At 41.9% G+C, this 15,015-nt stretch overlaps 1 long non-coding RNA gene across 1 annotated transcript in view; it reads left to right on the top strand.

Annotated features, from left to right (window-relative positions):
* The first annotated feature begins 360 nt into the window (after window positions 1-360).
* The window catches only part of LOC122557978, a 21,392-nt gene continuing 6,737 nt past the window's right edge, over window positions 361-15,015 (top strand). The window contains exons 1-3 of the long non-coding RNA XR_006313993.1: window positions 361-371; window positions 6,693-6,697; window positions 9,339-9,343. This is a non-coding gene — a long non-coding RNA (uncharacterized LOC122557978). The remainder of the gene's footprint in view (window positions 372-6,692; window positions 6,698-9,338; window positions 9,344-15,015) is intronic.

The raw sequence follows: 15,015 nt of genomic DNA, 5'->3' as shown, positions 1-15,015 counted from the left end.
TTTAAAAAAAATGGTTTTGTGATTTACACATGAAAGAAGTGAAACTATCACTGTATTCTAACAGATGAAAGGCTTAACAGACAATCAATTCTTCAATGTATGATTTCAGTTACATCACACTGCAAATTTTTGCTATAAATTCTGTGTTACGATCAAGCCCTCCACAATCACCTGATGAAGGAATGTTGCTCCGAAAGCTAGTGTGCTTCCAATTAAACCTGTTGGATTATAACCTGGTGTTGTGTGATTTTTAACTTTGTACACCCCAGTCCAATACCGGCATCTCCGAATCATGATTGCTCTGAGGTAAATAAGATAAGATTTCCAGTAACCTGGCAAATACAAGTGCTGACAAGAATATCAAACAAGTGGTGACAAGAAAAAAGTTTAAATCTCCAGGCCCCAGCATTTCTTTCTTTGTAGAAACGTTTGAAAAACTTTAAACTTGGAAAAATCCACACTTCTGCGTTTCAAATCAAACTTGCATGTAGATTACCAAGAGGTTGTGCAGAATGCGTTAACATCATAACATGATTTTACATAGTTAAAAATCACACAACACCAGGTTATAGTCCAACAGGTTTATTTGGAAGCACTAGCTTTCGGATACACTCCCACATTTACACATGCACACTCTCACAGACTTATACCCCTTTACACTCACACACATACTCTTATTGACACTCACAATCCCTCCCCCCACCTCCCACAGACCCAAATGCACATATACATAAATAAGTTTGTGGGGTGAATTTGTACTTGCAGAATTACATTTTACTTTGCTCAAAAACTGCATGAATCCTTGTAAGATTCTGTAAATCTGTTTTTTAGATTAGAATCAGTCTGACCATTGTGGCACAGGCAGACAGTCTCACACAGGGCAGCTCACACCTTCAATGCATTATCTGGGCCAACATGATACCAATTGTTAAAGTTCACTTGAGAATGTAACTTTTAAAAACATTTTGCAATTTACATATGAAAGAACTGAAATCAACATGGTAATTCTAAAAGATGAGAGTTAACTAACAGTCCAGATCTTTTTCAATATATAATTTTAGTTACATCACCTGTAAACTTATGCTATAAATTCTGTATCTTACAATCTTATACTCCACAACCATCTGATGAAGAAGCGGCGCTCCGAAATCTAGTGCTTCCAAATAAACCTGTTGGACTAAAACCTGGTGTTGTGTGATTTTTTAAACTTTGTACACCTTAGTCCAACACCGGCATCTCCAAATCATGATTCTGCATGTCTTTAGTAGAAGAAAGCTGGAAACACTGTTTTCAACTAAGAAACTGTAATTGGCCATTAAAAGATATAGGGCTTTCTCTCACAGGTTCCAGCTATATATGATATGACATTGTTACACTGCAATCTAATAATGAGCAAAATAGCTATTATCTAATTATCTACACCTCCTTCCTGGTTATTTAATTCTATCCATTAACAATTTTCAATTTAATTTATTCTTACTCTGCCCGGTCCCACAAAGTTACTGCCAATCTCTGAGATAAAGAGAAAGGTACTACAATTATTAAATAACCTGTCTGAAAGGGTTTAAAAATAATAGCTTAATAAAATACTTTGCAGAACAATATTTAGAGGCAGACAGTTGTGAATTTCTAGCTGTGGATAACTGACAAGAGCACAAAAGTGTTAGTTAAGCCACTTGTTTTAGGAGCTAACTTTTCAGAAAGATAGTAAAGGAATAATAAGATAATGCTCACAGGCAAACAAAGAGATTATTTCTTCATTGAATGTTAGAGCCTTGACAGAAGTCATTAAATCACACTAATTGATATTCACAAATCAGACATGAACTGTTATGCAATGACAAATAGTAGACTACCGTGGAATCAGATATGACGACATGTATATGGCTTCACACTAAATGTGTATTATAATTCAATATCAAGGGATCATTTTAGGAGCACCAAGTCAGAAGTTAATTCAGGAGAAAGTGAGGACTGCAAAGGCTGGAGATTAGAGTCGAGACTGTGGTGCTTATGCCAGACACATTGATTGTCCTGCTCCTCAGATGCTGCCTGGCCTGCTGTGTTTTTCCAGCACCACACTCTCGACTCAGAAGTTAATTCAGTACAACTATCTGGATTAAATAGCTATTCTTCTTGGAATGCCAAAAGTCATTGGGAAGGGACTAGAATATACAGATTGTGGGACTAAATATTCACTGATCACTATAGATTTAAGGAATAATTATGGCTACTGAGGTGAAGGGAATGTGATAACCTCATCTGGAACCTGATAGATGGAGCTAGGTCAGACATTGAGGATCTAAGATTCACAACCATGTAGTGACATCTATTTAATTAAATCTTAAATTTTCTACTGCCACGGACTGCAGGAAATAATGTAACTATTTGTTGGGAGATAACTAGTTGATGGGGTTTACTATTGGAGTAAGAATTTAGTTATGTGGATGACGATATGTGCTGTCCAAAACAATGCATGACTAGGTCCATGACGAGTCTTTGCTACACACCATTGCTCCTTGAACATTGGAGGATAAAAGAAAAATAGAGGCTGGTATTTTAGGGTCCTTCCAAAGTCTCCCGTTGGATCAAATATACAAAACCTTAAACACAAGAGCCAGCAGAACAGCTTCTTCCATGCTGTTATGAGACTTCTGAATGGATGTCTCAAATTTTAAATTTAATGTTGCTCTCGCTCTTTGTGCACCTTCTCTGCAGCCATAACATTGTATTTCTCACTCAGTTCTATTACCCCTATGCACTTTTTATGGTATGATCTGCGTGTGCTGCACACAAAAAAAACCTTTTCACTCTACTTTGTGTATGTGGCAATAATAAATCAAACCAAAACAAATTCTAGGAGGGGGGGAGGGCAGGTTAGACAACCTCCTCATGAATCTGCTCCTGGGCCTGGCCATAAACAGGTCCAGGCAGCAGTCCGTGGAGGGGGTTGCTAGGGCCGACTGCCTGCCCCTCTTCCACGGTTATGTTAGAGCCCAGGTTTCCCTGGAGAAGGAGCACACGGTGTCCACCAACACCCTTGAACTGTTCAGGGAGAGGTGGGTACCATAGTGAGTGGGCGTGTATTATTTCCCCCTCCAACTCTATTTTGATTTAATCCCTGCCCTCTCCTTCACTGTTTGAGCATGGAGCATTGCCCTTTGATGTGAGGGGCACTGTTTGTCACTGGCCACTTGGGTGCTTCCTTTCTTCCTGGTGGTGGAAATCGAATAAAGAGTTGTACACCTTGTTTCTTTCACTGTATCTCACACCTGCACACACACAACATGGGTGCTGGGGACAAAATAAGCACTTCCATGGTTAGGTGGTAATGTGGGGTATAAAAAAAAGATTAAAATCTGCTCAGTTTAGGGGACTGGCTCTGAGCTGATTGGTCACAGCCAGTGTAATGTGCACAAGTAAATAATGGGTGACTTGGTGACAGGAAACCAACCAAAAAAAGAAAATATATAAACAGGAGATTCACCTAGTGTGGAAGGGGGAGTACAGGTCAGAGGACCTCCTTGTGGGTCTGTTTCTGGGCCTGGCCAAACTGACCATAAACTGGTCCAGGCAGTAGGCCATGGAGGAGTCATTAGGGCCAACTGCCTGTCCCCCTTCCGCGGCTATGTCAGATTCCAGGTGTCTCTGGAGAAGGAGAGCTGTTCAGGGAGAGGTGGGCACTGCAGGGAGTGGAATGTATTATTTCCCCCTCCAACTCTATTTTGATTTAATCCGTTCCCTCCCCTTCACTGTTTGATCTCACAGCATTACCCTTTGATGAGAAGGACACTGCTTGTCACTGGTCACTTGGGTGTTTGCTTTCTTCCTGGTGATGTAAATTGTATAAAGATTTGTGCAACTTGTGTCTTTCACCTACACACACAGAACGTGTGCTGGGGAAAAAATAAGCACTACTGCAGTTAGGCGGTAGTGTGGGAAGAAGAAGTAAAAGAGGGAAGAAAAGGAAAAAATAAATAAACAGGAGATTCATCCGGTGTAGAGGGGTGAGGGCAGATCAGAGGACCTCCTCATGGGTCTGCTCCTGGGCCTGGTCAAACTGGCCATAAACAGGTCCAGGCAGCAGGCCGTGGAGGGGGTCATAGAGATGTACAGCATGGAAACAGGAAAAGACTTTGACTATTTATCCTATCCATGCCCCTCATAATTTTGTAAACCACTATAAGGTCATCCCTCAGCCTACGATGCTCCAGGGAAACAGCCCCAGCCTGTTTCAGCCTCTCCTTATAGCTCAAGTCCTCCAACCCTGGCAACATCCTTGTAAATCTTTTCTGAACCCTTTCAAGTTTCACAACATCTTTCTGGGAGGAAGGAGGCCAGAATTGCATGCAATATTCCGATTGCCTGCTCTCTTCCGCGGTTATGTTAGAGCCCGGGTGTTTCTGGGAAAGGAGCACGCGGTGTCCACCAACACCCTTGAATCATTCAGGGAGAAGTGGGCACCACAGGGAGTAAAGTGTATTATTTCCCCCCCAACTCTATTTTGATTTAATCCCTGCCCTCCTCTTCACTGTTTGATCATGCAGCATTGCCCTCTAAGAAGGGCACTGCTTGTCACTGGCCACTTAGGTGTTTCCTTTCTTCTTGGTGGTGGAAATTGAATAAAGAGTTGTACACCTTGTGTCTTTCACTGGCTCACACCTGCACACACACATGTAGTCAGGTGGTAGTGTGGGGGTTTTATATCTAAACAAGAGGAAAAAAGAAATAAAATAAATAAATAAACAAAGAAAAAAAATGTATTGGAGATTATATGAATAATTATTTACACACTTGTTGTTTCTCACTGTGTCCGACATCTGCACATTAAAAAACCAGGAGATTCAACGAGCGTCCTCATTCTAGGGACTGATGCTGAACTGGCTGGTCAGTTGTGCATATGTAAAGAAAGGATAACTTAGTGACCAGATACTGGCCTCTGTGCAGCTATTTCTGACACAAAACTGTTACTTAAGCCATTTGCTCTAGGAGCTAACTTGGCTGGAAAATAGTAAAGGAATAATAAGATTATGCTCACAGTTAAATAAAGAGGTTGCTTATTCATTGAACGTCTGAGCCTTAACAGAAGTCATTAAAATCCCAGGGATGTTGGAAGGGGAGAATAACCGATCTGAATACACTTTGACCCTCAACCCCTCTCTTTGCTCCCTCAATAGTGATACAGCATCCCCTTGTCCTCACCTACCATCACTCCAGCATCCACATCCAGAGGATCACCAGCCGCACTTTCTGCCTCCTCCAATATGATGCCACCACTAGAAACATATTCCCCTCCCCACCACTTGACAGCCTTCTGTAGGGACCATTTCATCCTGGGCACACTGGTCCACTCTTCATTCACTTCAATATCCCTCCACAGTCTTATGGCACCTTCTACCGCAACCAAAGAAAGTGTAACACCTGTCTGTTTACTTTCTCCATTTCAATATCCAAGGAACCAAACACACCTTCTATATGAAGCAACACTTTAAATGCACTTCACACAATCTAGTCTATTGCATTCGCTGCACACAATGTGGTCTCCTCTACACTGGGGAAACAAAGTGCAGACTGGGTTACCACTTCAGAGAACACTTGCATCATGTTTGCAAAAGAGACCTTGCACTTCCAGTTGCCTGACACTTTAGCATACCACCCTGTTCCCTTGCCAACATCTCTGTCTCAGGCATGCTACAGTGCTCAAGTGAAAGCTGGAATTCTGCTTGAGGACCTTGCAGTCTTCTGGACTCTATCAAGTTTAATAACTTTAGGGCTTGAGCTCTTCCACATCCTTGCCCCAAAACACCAGACCTTGTTATCACTCAGTTTGCTATTACACACAACTCATTGTTAGCTACTAACAGTCCCCATTAATAGCTACTCACCCTCCTAACCTGATCGTTATCTACTCCTTTGTCTATGTAACTGTTCTTCTCTCTCGTTGGACTCAAACCCCACCTATCGTTCACTCCTTACCCATGCCTCCAACCCTATCGTCTGCATATCAACCAACATTTTCTTAGCTACCATTAGTTCTGAGGAATGGTCACTTGATCCAAACTGTTAACTCTGATTTCTCTCTGCAGATGCTGCCAGGCTTACTGAGTTTTTGCAGCAATTTCTACTTTTTATCTCTGATAATGTATGCCTTCACACTAAATGTATGCTACAATTAGATAGGCATACCTGTGTAGCGAAAGGTTAATTGTATTCGTATTTTATGCACAATGTAAACCTAACCCATTGTAATGATTTGATTTTGGTAACTGTACACTTCTTAACTGATGTATATTAGTTTCTTTTGACCAAATCTAAGAGTATAACTATTTTTGTAATCCTTTGTTCTGGATCTCCAGCATGTCATTTTTAGGTACTGTAAAGTCCATGCCTCTTGCCAGGTAATAAAAGCCATTTTACCACTCTACGGATCTCTGCCTGGTCACTGTCTAAGGATAAGGGTCAGAGGATTGTGGGACCTCAGAAATTGTCGCAATACTACGCAATTATCCCCTTCCTTCTTTTAGACAAAGTACAAGAACACAAACATTCTAAAGATGATTATGTGAATAGTCTACTGAAGTGACTGAGTTATTTTTATTTTCGTTAGGCAGCCAAACTAGACTTGCAAAGCCCATTTGAAGAATAAAGATAAACAAAACAACATGGCCAAAGCAGTTTGATTCCAGATCAAGAACAAGTCCACAGGAAGAATACTGGTAGTTCCTGCATTTAATGGTGCTGCTCATAGGCATGGTCCAGTTTGTATGATGGTGATCCTTCTCCTCTGGACCTTAGCCAAGGTGGTTCCCGCGGTCACTTGTCAAAAAGCATGCATAAAGTTAAGGAGCTGAGCATGTAATCTCCTTTTACCACCTGGTGAAAATTTCTTTCATCATGCAACAACCACCTTGGAGGTGGGTCCATGTAATTACTTGACTTCAAGCCACCAGGGCTAGTAGTTTAGATTCATAGATTCATAGAGATGTACAGCATGGAAACAGACCCATCCATGCCGACCAGATATCCCAACCCAATGTAGTCCCACCTGCCAGCACCCAGCCCATATCCCTCCAAACCCTTCCTATTCATATACCCATCCACATGCCTTTTAAATGTTGCAATTGTACCAGCCTCCACCACATCCTCTGGCAGCTCATTCCATACACGTACCACCCTGTGCGTGAAAATGTTGCCCTGTAGGTCTCTTTTATACCTTTCCCCTCTCACCATAAACCTATACCCTCTAGTTCTGGACTCCCCAACCCCAGGGAAAATTTTTTGTATTTATCCTATCCATGCCCCTCATAATTTTGTAAACATCTATAAGGTCACCCCTCAACCTCCAACACTCCAGGAAAACAGCCCCAGCCTGTTCAGCCTCTCTCTGTAGCTCAGATCCTCCAACCCTGGCAACATCCTTGTAAACCTTTTCTGAACCCTTTCAAGTTTCACAACATCTTTAAAGATGTGCAGGTCAGGTGAATTGGCCATGCTAAATTGCCCGTAGTGTTAGGTAAGGGGTAAATGTAAGGGTATGGGTGGGTTGCGCTTTGGCGGGTTGGTGTGGACTTGTTGGGCCCAAGGGCCTGTTTCCACACTGTAATGTAATGTAATCTAATCAGTAGCCTAACCAATGTCCAGTACAGCCGCAACATGACCACCCAACTCCTGTACTCAATACTCTGAGCAATAAAGGAAAGTATACCAAATGCCTTCTTCACTATCCTATCTCCCTGCGACTCCACTTTCAAGGAGCTATGAACCTGCACTCCAAGGTCTCTTTGTTCAGCAACACTCCTTAGGACCTTACCATTAAGTGTATAAGTCCTGCTAAGATTTGCTTTCCAAAAATGCAGCACCTCGCATTTATCTGAATTAAACTCCATCTGCCACTTCTCAGCCCATTGGCCCATCTGGTCCAGATCCTGTTGTAATCTGAGATAACCCTCTTTGCTGACCACTACACCTAAGGCAATGAAAATGCGTTTACCCTTTAAGATGAATAGATCCAACTTGATTTGTTCCTCCAATGGGTCAAATGAGAACGATGAAGCAAGGTTTCCTTGCAATCTTGCCTATGGATAGCACAACTTCGACAATAAGAGACATTGGGTGAAATCTGTGTCATTTTCGTAGTTTCATGGAAGGCTTCTCTCCAGGAGGCCTAGCAGGTTTTCTCATGCAATCATTCTAAATTCATCTCATTGACTATATACCACATTCTTATTATACCCCGCTCATCTAATGCTAGCCCAATTGTCCCCATCATTGCGGATAGAAGTACATGCCACTCCTGGAATACCTTGGCATCCCTGCCATCAGTGCCATTTTTAAAAGGCTTTGTGTGCCAGTCAAGCACTGTCAGCCCTAAACTGCCCTGCACAATTCGCCACATTTGTCTTGGACATGCAAGAAATGGGGCAATTGACACCCCCCCCTTACTGGATATTGGCCTGAAAATCTTTGTGGTTGGGGTGATGCAATGGCGGGCTCTGCTCCTTTCCAAGATCAGCAGAGGAGAGCAAAACACCAGACCAAGACACCTTCCTACTGGTCTGAAGTTGCCACCTGGGTCCATGGGATCTTAGCAATCTGGAGAATGTTGTGGTTCTGTTCGCCAAGCTGGGACAACAACAACAACAACGAGCACCTGAGCTACAAATCTTCTCACAAACTTTGAATCTGGAGAATGCTACTTCACATTCACTCTCTCTCTCTCTGTAACTACACACACCTCCCACCAAGGTTCATGCTCTACTACTCTTGTTATTGAATGCAACATCTCCCCTCACTTCTTTTTAGTCACCCAATCTCCCTACAATATTCTGTACGTCCTCTGTGTTGTCTACTCACTCACTCAGAATACCTCAACTTTACCCCCATCTTCACCAATATTGACAGCTGTGGTAACTACTTTCATCTAATTCAATCTTTTCTATCATCGTATTCCAGTTGAAAATGGTCCATAAGAAGGAGAAAAGAGTCAAGACCAGCTGTGGTGTGCCCAACATTAGGCTTCTTATCTCCTACAAGAAGATCCTGATCCTGACCGCCTGAATGGCTGACTGACCTTTCCTTGGACCCTGGATTGATGTCAGATTTGTGATATAACTGAGGACTATTTCCCTCCAATCGTGATACACGTCATTTGGTTGAAGCACATTCATTGTGTTGCTGTGTAATCTGCAGGCACATAGTGCAGATGTGAGATGGCCATAGTATAATGCTGTACAGTACTTAGGATAGCTAGAAGGGAGCATTAAAAAGCTTGGGCTTGTAGGATTAAGGAAAACCCCAAGGCGTTCTACACTTATGTGAGGAAAAGAGGATGGCCAGAGTGAAGGTTGGGCAAATCAGGGGTGGTGGAGGGAACTTCTGCCTACGGTTGGAGGAGGTAGAGGTGATCCTTAAATTAATACTTTGCTTCAGTATTCACTACTGACAGGGACCGTGTCTTTTGTGAGGACAGTATGAAGCAGGCTGATATGCTTGAATAGGTTGATGTTAAGGAGGATGTGCTGAAAGTTTTGAAAAATATGAGGATAGATAGGTCCCCAGGCCAGGTGGGATATACCTAAGGTTTCTGTGGGAAGCGAGGGAAGAGACTGCTGCACTTTTGGTGATGATCTTTGTGTCCTCGCTGTCCACCGGATTAGTACCAGATGATTGGAGGATGGCAAATATTATTCCCTTGTTCAAGAAAGGGAATAGTGCTAACCCTGGGAATTATAGATCAGTCAGCCTTACATCTGTGGTGACCAAATTATTGGAGAGGATTCTGAGAGACAGGATTTATGATTATTTGGAAAAGCACAGTTTGATTAGAGATAGTCAGCATGGCTTTGTGAGGTGCGGATCATACCTCACAAGCCTTATTGAATTACTTGAGGATGTGAGAAAACATATTGATGAAGATAGAGCTACGGATGTATATATGGATTTTAGCAAAGCTTTTGATAAGGTTCCCCATTCAGAAAGTAAGGAGGCATGGGCTACAGGAAACCCTGTCTGTCTGGATACAGAATTGGCTGGCCCAAAGAGTACAGGGGTTGGTAGTAAATGGAAAGTATTTAGCCTGGAGCTCGGTGACCAGTTGTTTTCCACAGGGATCTGTTCTGGGACAGATGTTCTTATGATTTTTATAAATGACTTGGATGAGGGAGTGGAATGGTGGCTAAGTAAGTTTGCCAATGACATAGAGGTTGGTGGAGTTGTGGATAGTCTGGAGGGCTATTGTAGGTTGCAATGGGATATTGACAGGGTACAGAGCTGGGCTAATAAGTGGCAGATGGAGTTCAACCTGGAAAAGTGTGAACTGATTCATTTTGGAAGGTTGAATTTGAATGCAGATTACAGGGTTAAAGGCAGGATTCTTGGCAGTGTGGAGGAACAGAGGGATATTGGGTTTCACGCTCATATATCCCTCAAAGTTGCCAACCAAGATGATAGTGTTGTTAAGAATGTATATGGTGTGTTGGCAGGTGGATTGATTTTAAGAGCCACAAGAGCAACTATATAAAGCCCTGGTTAGACCACACTTGGAATATTGTGTTCAGGTCCGGTTGTTTCATTACAGGAAGGATGTGCAGAGGAGATTTACCAAAATGCTGCCTGGACTGGAGGGCATGTCTTATGAAGAAAGGTTGAGGGAGCTAAAGCTTTTCTCAGTGGTGCAAAGAAGGATAAGAGGTGACTTGATAGAGGTGTACAAGATGTTGAGAGGCATTGATAGAGTGGATAGCCAGAGACATTTTCCCAGGACAGAAATGGCTATCACAATGGGACATTATTTTAAGGTGATTGGAGGAAGGTTTAGGGGTGATGTCAGAGTAGGTTCTTTACACAGAGAGTGGTAGGTGCTTGGAATGCACTGCAGGCAGTGGTGGCAGAGTCAGATACATAGAATCACTACAGCGTGGAAACAGGACATTCAGCCCAACAAGTCCACACACTCTCTGAAGAGTAACCAACCCAGATCCATTTCCCTCCATTTACCCCTAATGCACTTAATCTACACAATCCTGAACAGTACGGGGGAATTTAGCATAGTTAATTCACCTAACCTGCACATCTTTGGACTGTAGGAGGAAAGCTATGAGACACGGGGAGAATACTCAAACTCAACACAGACACAGTCACCCAAGGCTGGAAGTGAACCCAGGTCCCTGGTGCTGTGAGGTAGCAGTGCTAACCACTGAGCCACCATGGTCAGTACAATATTAAACAGAAGGTTTGTTAACATCTCATAGACATTTTTAATTAACCTGTTCAAACATGTTATGTTCAACTCCCACCTGGAGCAGGTGCGAGTTGAACTTAAGCCTTCTGACACAGAAGTAGGGACATTATCTGTGCACCATAAGTGTTCTAGCTTTTTATACATTTGGAGAGGAACACAAGGAGTGTTGACTAAAGAGCAGTTATGTGTTAGGAATAGAGAGCAGTCCTGTTCCCTGAAAGGTATTTATGGCCAGTGCTGAAGTGTCTGTTGCAATCATGAATCGCAACCTATTAGATGCTTAAGATTTAACAATATATGATTTTTTTCCCCACTTTATTTGGCTCAAGGATAAAAAGTTATAATAGTAACTTCAAATATTTAAGCTATTTTTACTGAGCAGTTGCTCTTTCAGTTGTGTTAGTGATCTTGAACGTTATAATTTGGTTAATTATTAACTTCAGTAATTCTGATGTTTATCACTTGCATAAGCCAAAAATTGATGTATCACTCTTATTATCCTTTCCAGCTTAAAAATGTGGATTTGAAACATAGTTTTTCTCTCTCTATGTGCTACAAGACCTATTGAGTGTTTATTTCAGATTTCCAGCATTTGCAGTATTTTGCTTTTATTATAATTATGCCAAATGGAAAAATATTTTTAAATGATAATTTATTAAAATATTTAATATTGTGGGATATAGGTAAAGTAGTGTTACTTCTGCAATTATAATTACTTATGCAAGGTAAATGAACTCACACCAGTGTGTAATTGTTTCAACTAAGAGCTGAGTCAACTAGAATGCAAACTATATGGAGGAAATACATAATTGTTTTTGTATAAGCTAAGATTGTATGCAAGAATGAAACGTGACTGCAAAACAATGGTAGATGTTACAGACATATTGATAAGGTGCTGTGAGGATGTAGGTTATGCCAGATATGCTTGCACAAGCAGTAGTTATAAGCATCAGTTTCCCACTTTTACAGAAACACAGGAACAAACCCCAATTAAAAGGTCATAAGGATCAGTATGGTTGGGGAAAGCACAGATGGAGGGAGTAGATAATACCTAACAATGGGCCACAGCGGGATGTGGTCAAACGGCCTTGTGAGGCCAGAAATAAGCATTTTGTCACAGACAAGGCCGGATGAGGTAAGAGATAAACAGGAGTAATGTGTGCCGGTCTTAGAGAAGTGGAAGATGTAAATGGGGAGGAGCAATGGGATAAAAAAAAGAACTAAATTACATAAATATCGTGTATTCGTTGAATTCAGTGTGTGTGTTCCTGCCTTGTAGACAGGACATCGCACCCTCTTGCAAGGGTAAAATAAATGACACTGCTGATTCAGATCTTGTCTCGGATTGAAATTATTGAAGTGAGTGAGCTTTGTTTCTCAAAGTACATTTGAGGATTTTTAACACGGTGTCCTCTGAACAACTGCTTTTTGCAGACAGAATAGATAAACAAGCTGTCCCTGGGAGAAAAGAGCAGAGATGGGCATTCCTGGAGAAGAAAGCTGGCATTGAATAAAATACAGATATGAAAGTAAGACATGTTGAGAAATCAGAAAATGCTGTAAATAGTCTTCACTTCTGACAGCACCTGTGGAAAGAGAATTGAGTTATGAACTTCACAAAAGGACACATTATAGCACCCTCCCCTTAACCAAAATGTCTATGCTAGTGGCAGCCATATTTGGGTCAGAGTGGAGCTTCCACCCTTTAAGAATATTATGCTGAGTATGAGAGAATTGCTGGCCAATCAGATTAACTGGCAACTCTGTAGTCCTAGCAGCACTAGGATTGAGTAGTAGCAATTGCTGGGATGACTTGCAGTACCTGAGGAAGAAGGATCATGGATTCTAGGTTAGGGTAATGTCCTGGAAGTTTGGACAGGCCTGCTTGGCAAACCCAGCAAATTAGGAAAGGGGGTAGCTCTCTGTGTTTTAGAGTGTTTAATTAGTAATGGGTTAAAGTGTATTGGGAAGCAGGAGGAAAGTGGAGTCGAGGCAGAGATGGGATCTGCTATGATCATGTTAAATGATAGAGCAGGCTTTAGGGGATGAAATGATTACCACTACTTGTAGTTCTACTTCAACCTGGCCCACAAATAAAGTGGACTACATTAGGGACATTTAAGCAACTTTGGATGGGCACATGGATGATAGTAAAATAACGAGTATGTTGGTTAGTTCGATCTTAGAGTAAGATGTAAGGTTGGCACAACATTAAGGGACGAAATTTTGGTTAAGGGGAAGGCGCTATAATGTGTCCGCTTGTGAAGTTCATAACTCAAATCTCTCTCCACAGGTGCTGTCAGAAGTGAAGACTATTTACAGCATTTTCAGTTTTTCTGCTGTACTGTTCTATGTTTGTGTTTTTAGAGACTGTGGCAACATTATGACTTTAAGAGTTTATTTTGTCCAGGTATTTTCATGACGAGAGGCTGAGAGAGAGGTTCCAACCAGTCTGTTCTAAGCCAGTGAAGTAAACAGTTTATGAGTTTTTTTTAAGTTGGAGCAATAGGGGTGGGGTCAAACTACACAGAAGCAGGATTTTAGTTTAACATTGTTGTTGTTTGACATCATGTAGTTGTTGAAGTCTGGAAGCTGTAGTACATCTCTCTTTGCTACAACAAAATGCTCGCGTTATCTCTTTCTCTCAGAATTTTCTATTGATGTTCTTTCCTCCTGAACTGGAGAAATGTTGCATGTGGGACAATTTATTTTACTGCATTTGCCTATGCCAAGGGTATGTTTATGGGATGTTACTATCTTGGAACAGCTAATCAGTGGTAGTTAATGTATACATTATCTTGTTGAGTATCTTAGTAGAGTTACAGTTAGCTAATTTTTAAAATCCTTCTTTTGTTTGTATTTTAACTGTTGCTGCTTCAAGCCTGGAGTTGACCAAACGAATTGCAAACACAATGCCTTATACTTCCCTTCAAAACAGAAGGTTCGGGTCGAGGCTATCTTCCTAATATATTTTGAGGGCATTTGGTCTGGTCCATTAACAAATTGGGGACTTTTGTCAGGATCAAAATCTTTAATTCCAGGTTGGATTTAGGAGTATTGGTCTCAAAGGTAGTGAGTTAGTGGGTATTGCATTTGGTTGGTTTAAGCAAGGTGTGCCTTGTGCAGTAATGGGTCTGCAAGCGGGCATCAGAGCCGCCCCACATTTGCCACAGGACTATGCCTACATCAGGAAACAATAAGAATTCATTTTTGTGTTTTAAACAGCAGTCGCAGCTTTAAAACCCACAAAAACTCAGTAGCTGCCGGTCTGCCCATGTGACTGGGAGATAGGAGACAGAGGACAGATAGAAACCACACTAGACCAACATTACCCATGACTCATGGGCCAAAGCTCCAGAATTAATTAAATATGGAAACCCATCTCCTAATCACATCAAGAGACTGACTGAAACACACACATACCTATTGATACGGAGCCATTCTGACACAAAGGACAGGCATCCACCAGACAGGTACAGACAGACCAATACACACCAACACCCCAAGTGAACAAAGGGAGTTGCTAGCCTCTGCCCTCACAGAGAGAGACAAGCAGATAATACCCGGACCCGTTTTACATAAACCAATTGGCACCCTATTGTGCGTGCCCTGCAACTCTCCTGGGACGGCAGGGAACAGCCTATTCGCACCTACTCCAGTGATGATGGGGAACTATCATCCCATTCATCCTCAAATCCCACACATCCTGACAACTAAAAGTATAAAATATGAAGCTGCGCGCGGGAACAGCAGAGCAGCCGAGATTCGGACCTCAG

This window comes from Chiloscyllium plagiosum, chromosome 16 (assembly GCF_004010195.1).
Source record: "Chiloscyllium plagiosum isolate BGI_BamShark_2017 chromosome 16, ASM401019v2, whole genome shotgun sequence".
Taxonomy (NCBI): domain Eukaryota; kingdom Metazoa; phylum Chordata; class Chondrichthyes; order Orectolobiformes; family Hemiscylliidae; genus Chiloscyllium; species Chiloscyllium plagiosum.
The sequence above is the reverse complement of the archived record's forward strand: the minus strand, read 5'-3'. Positions and strand labels throughout refer to the sequence as shown.